This window comes from Neolamprologus multifasciatus, chromosome 16, assembly GCF_963576455.1.
Source record: "Neolamprologus multifasciatus chromosome 16, fNeoMul1.2, whole genome shotgun sequence".
Lineage (NCBI taxonomy): Eukaryota > Metazoa > Chordata > Actinopteri > Cichliformes > Cichlidae > Neolamprologus > Neolamprologus multifasciatus.
The window spans coordinates 12,158,035-12,164,096 of NC_140454.1; positions in this window are offsets into that span (position 1 = coordinate 12,158,035).

The window sequence follows — 6,062 nt, forward strand, 5'->3', positions numbered from 1 at the left end:
CTGACATGCCTTGTGGCCAAACATATAATATGTTTTGCTTTTGTTTATACATGTCTCTATGTGTGTATGTCTTAAGGAAGAGATGACAGCTGAGGGCAGAGTCTGATACTTTGTGTCTGTTCAGTTGAATTTCATTGAGCGTGTGCAACTAGTTTGTAGAGGCTGTGTTTGTGCATTCCTGTGCGCGCGAGCTGACCTGTAGTGCAGCCGTGTGGCTCTAGCTGACTACCTCTGTTAGATCCCTCTGTCTTTAGTGTCACATCAAAACATCTCATTATCTCCTCCTCTGTCATTGCTATTCAAACTGTTATTTTTTCTTTCTTTCTTTCTTTTTTTTGCTATTAACCACCTCTGTCTTCACCACTATTTATGCGCTCAATCTCAGTGTCACGCTACGGTTCTCACTCTGCTGGCTCTGTCGTCAGCTGCTGAGACAGTGTTGGGTAACAATTTCTCCAATTCTCATTTTGAAATCTTTATTTAAATAACAGATGTCTCATCAGGCTTTGGATGGGGGATCTAAGCGGCACGCTTGCGCCAATGAATCCTTTCATAAGTTGACAGACCTCAGAATTATGTGGCTTTAATACTCTTCATTGCCCCTTCAGCTGCCTCTCAGGCATGGTGAGGTGCATGGTGTTGTGCAGTGTCCTGATCAAGATAGGTCTGCACACTGCTCCAAGGATGGAGGCACAGATTTAATTGTTGAATTGAAGGTTAAATCAGACCCGCAAATGGCAATTTGGGAGGTGACGTAACTTTAAAAACATCAAAGCACAAAAACCAGAATTTAATACTCTGTGTTGGAATATTTGGCTGTTCATATCAACGTACTTTTGATGGGTAAGAATTATTTGGTTATTAATAGAAAATAGAAGCATTTCTAATGAGTCAGCTGTGCTGTACAAGTACCCGGATGTGCCGCATTCGTCTGTTGCTGGAGGCAATCTCTCTAATCATTTGTTTTTGATTTACAGATGGTGATATGTAAAGTCTGGACAGTGCGTTTTTGAAACAGAGTTCGCACACAAGTAATGCAGGGTGCGCTAACTGTAGTCCAGGCCACGGCCTCTTAATTACAGTACAAGTCAAACAGGAAATAAGAATTACTTGAAACAGGAAATTCATATTACTGTGTGTGCCTGGTTGTGTCAGCAGTGATCAGTCTCTCCTCATTAGTGTGCTATTTCACCTCATTGAAACACATACACACACACACCGCACCTGTGGGCTGTGGTCCCCAGGTGTCCGGAGAATGGATCACTTTCTTTATGCCTCATTTAAGCTAACAGCTGTATTTAAGAGGAAGTCCATATAGCAGGGACTTCCTGTTGAAGGATGTGTGGGGGTTGGAGTACAAATTCGCATACCCGAATGTCGTACTTTACAACATACATGAAAATATCTATCTGTATCTATCTTTCTGACTGTAAGCATGCATTATTTATGCAGTCAACATCCAGGTTTTATAATTGCCTGCTTTTTTCTTTCCACTTACACCTTTTTTGATGACGGTTGAAGGGTGACACGCTCTCCTCCTCCACTTCTCTCTGCGCGTAGGACGGATGCCTTCTCCTCCCTTCTCCCCACATATGAAAGAGTAGTGTGGTTGAGCACGGGGAAGGTGATAACCCTTTTGTTTAGTCTGAGCTCCATCACAGACTCTGTCAAGCCCAACAGACAAGCAGACAGAGCCGTGACAGGCCCACTAATCTGACAGCTCCTCCACATCACAAAGCCATCACATCAAAGTGGCGGGAGAGAGGTACTGGCGGTGAGAGATTGACGCCACTTCTTTGCTCTGCCATTTTCCCTGGTATCTTCATAGCGCCTCTGACATGCCGCGCACCAGGAACCTTCAGAGGAAGTATCCACTTGGCAAAGGGGGGAACCTGAGTTGAGGGACTCCCCTCTGGCTGAGTGGTGAGTGTGGGTAACCTTTCTGAGAGATGTGTGTGGGATACACTGAGAGTACATGACAGGCTGTTTAAAGGGATTTGTGTTTGTGTGTTTGTGTTGTCGATGGGGTAGGGCGGTTTTAAAGAAGTGTGGGCGCGGGGCGTGTGGCAGCATGGCGTTTCTCTGTATGCAGCTACCAGGATGAAAGGAAGCATATTAAAAAAAAATTTATGACTGTTTTAATAATGGTCATCATATCCAGTATTGCTGTGCAACAATTTATGCCTAACCAACGCTCGGAAAACTTTTCTTAAACCAGTTTCAGTGTGCAGTATGTAGAATTTCTCACTATAGAACTCAGTTTGATCTTAAGTGGGCTGGACTAGTGACACTCCCCTTTCTGTCACTGTAAGGAAGTTTTCAATGACACATTTAATCCCTGAGATAGTTTTATGTAAGGTAAAACAGCACAAATTCAACAGGACATCTCAGATTTTGTACCTGCATTGTGTAGGGTGTTGTGATTTGGCACTATATAAATAAAACTGAATCAAACTGAATTGATCAGACCAACTGTTTGGGCTTAAATTGTAAGAAATAAATCTATAAGATTACAGAATCATGTCACTCAAATTCCCAGAATTTCCTGTAATAATAGAACTGAACATTTTTGTTAATTCACTGAAAATGTTGTTATTGTTGTTGTTACTATAGAAAAGGAATTTCTATAGTAGATTGTTAAAAAAGGGATTAAAAGTCCAAAATTTAAGCCCTTCTTTTTCAAAGCGCTCCAGTGGACCAGATTGGAGTCTTTGTCGGGCCAGAATTGGCCCTGTTTGACACCCCTGCTCTAGAATAAGTCACTGTTGGCTGCTCCAGATCCTTTGCAGTGCTAGTTTTGTGCTCACCTGCTCTCTAGTTGTCACTTGTGTAAGGGAAGCTCTCATTGGTGGCAGTGATATGTGGCAAGCATGAGTTCACTATCCCCACGTGCTGTTTTGTTGGCCCATGGACTGAACCAGGAAACTGTTCAGAAGCAGTAACGTCAATCAGGTAATGTGCTCATCAAGTTTTTTTTCAGTTGCTTTGACACATTTCTCGCAACACTTTTGAAGTCCTTTGCTCTAAAGATGTAAAAAAAAGTTATATAGCAAAACACTATAGTTAACCTGAAAAAGGGCGTAACTCACCCAAAACCTTTAATTCATTTTTCAAAATGAAGTTTTTGTGTCAATGAATAAGTCGCCGTCACTAAAATGACAAGTTCCTTTCACAGCGTGTAAACCAGGGCAGCCAAAATGTTTAGATATTTTGCCTGAATGATAGTGGACTCTAAAATTGTGTTTCTCTTCTGGTGACAACACTCGTGCGCTGATTTTAAGAGCAAAACGTTTTTACCTTGTGCTTTTGTAAAACATCAGAAAAAACACGAATGTTTGCAAATTATGAGAAGGAGATTTTTTTTCGTCATATAGGAACTTAAATAGGAACAATACTAAAAATATACACAGCACTGCACAGCAAAATTATGGTCAGTGTCACTATCAAAAAACTAATACTGTAGAAACAAAGCAGAGGTCTACTATGTGCAGCCCTGGGGCCTTGGTAGATTTTGACTACCAATTAGATTGACTGTTCTGTATGTAATGACTGACACAGTGAAATATTAAAAATGTGGGAAAGTAAAACTATTGAATTATTCTATTATGACCAGAAAGTCATCGATTGTAGACAGTTGTACATCATTTGCCTCATTGGCCTAACAAATTTGCAAATGCTAACAAAGAATGAAAAATGCTCTTTCCTATGTAAAGAATGAACAAACAGTTTTAATGGGCTTTCAACAGTTATTTGTGGATTTTTAGACCTCAAAACTGTCTGTGATTCGTTTTACTCTGATACACAGTAGAAGACTTTATACAAGTATACTTACACTATATGAACAAAAGTATTGGGCCGCTGATGCATTACACCCACAGGAAGCTCCATGAAGCTCGTGGTGCACAGTATCTGTTCTGCTTTTGCACTCCATCACTTGGTGGCGTCGCTGTTTGCGCGGTCTGCCACTTTGTGGCTGAGTCGCTGTAGTTCCTAAATGCTGAGGTTGTTGAGCTATTTAGAGTGACCCATTCTTTCACATATGCTTGCAAAGGCAGCGCTGACTGCATGGCTATGTGTATGATTTTTTTTACACTTGTGTCAGTGGGACCGAACACCTGAATTCAAAGATTAAGAGGTGTTGCCCAATACTACATAGTGCACTCGAGTACAGTTGTGTTGTTTTAGATCAGCTTGTGACTTTTGCACTTGTTATGAATAATTATTACATTTTACGATGCTGCCTTGCTAACTGTTACATTTTGCTGTTGCGTCTCACCTGACATTTTATTTGTTGGTCAGACGTTTTTACAATGAAGACATAACTTTAACATATATAAATACCAAAAATGTCACAACATCAATGTGTGACTAAAAGTCGAGATGCGAAGTAATGAAGTATAAATACTAAGCTAAATTTTGAGGTATCTATACTTTACTGACATATTTGACTAATATTCCCTACATTTTAATACAGATATCTGTACTTTAACCTACTTACATTTTCAAAAAAAGTTATTTCCCATTACTGCACACCTTCAGACATCAAACTGATTGGAAGAGGCAAAAATAAATAATTTATGCATCATTTATAGTGCTGTTCTCAGGGGTTAAAGTGGGCCAGAATGATCTGGACTGTATGTTTGGTGCAGATATCTGTACATTGCGGTTGTGTTACTTCTGCATCTTGCACAGTTTTACTGGTAGTAACGATGCGGCTGCTGAATTTCCCAGGGAGAGAAAAGGTAAATGACTGCTTCAGCTGGATGAAACTGGAATTTTAAAGCTTACATATAATGTAATCAGATATTGGATGTGATGTGCTGAAGTCAATTTTTTTAATATTGTGAAATTAAAGTATACTAACTTTTCAAGGTTCAAAAATTCAAAGGTTGCATTAATGGGCAGTTTCGATTACACTGGCTAGTTTGCAGCTCTGTGGTAAAGTTTATAGTAATGCACTTTATTGGATTGGTGCAGAGTGGCTGCGGTGTATGTGTGTCTGCGCTAACACATATGCACTCAAAACTGCAGAAGTCTGGGAACAAAAGTACCCACATTAGGGACATAAACATGTTTTAAGAGTTCAGTTTTTTCGGGGTTTGTGTCAAATTAAATGTTCTCATTGCCAGAATATGGAAATGTCTTCATCTAAACATTTGTGCCAGTCCCAAAAATGATATGCCAGTTCTTCCAACTATTGTTAGACTTGTTATTTGACTCTGTGTCAAAGAGTGGGGTCACACACCACTTATGTGGGTCACATGTGATCTTCCTCATCCAGATGGTTTGCCAGATGCAGCGCTGCCAATGGTCTGACAGAGCACACACCCTACCTGCATACAAAAACAATTGGTTTTAAAATAGAGCAGCATTCATAAAAAACACGAATGAAGCTGGTGGACAGTGCTCAAAGCATTCTTATATATTCACTAGTCAAAACACCTCATGGAGTGTTTGTCAAAGGTTTCCTACTTAATGTTAAGTAATAGAGTTAATGTATATGTGAGTTCTGGGACTGCAATGAGGTAATGGTCTTGCAGCGCTCCGAAGTGCCCCGTGGCTACATCTAATAATGTAAAACAACATTAATTTGAGAGAGCTGCTTCATCTGTGCATGTTAATCAATAAACTCATTACCTCCTGTGCTTAGTGAAGGATTCCCTCATGTCTGCTCACTGATGTAGACAGAAAAAAAAGAAAGGGAGAGGAAGCGAGATGGAGATGAGGGGAGAGGGAGAGGTGGAGAGAGAGGTTGATTATAATTACAGATTTTAGCAGCCTGTGCCGAAGCATAACCTGCTCATTACAGTGAGTGAGTGAAAGTAAGTCTGTGTGCGTGTGTGTGTGTGTGTGTCGGCCTCACACTTTCAACGCAGCCCTATAGCCACAGAGCTTCCCCAGTTTCTCCTTCTGCAGAAAGCCAAGAACAACCGACACAAGTGGCCCATTTAGAATATAAACACACAAAAAACCTGTTATTTCAATTGACCTTCGTCACATCAAGCTGTCAATGATCTCAGCTCTGTACTCTTCGTCGTTTTCTCCTGCTCTTTCTCCGAGGC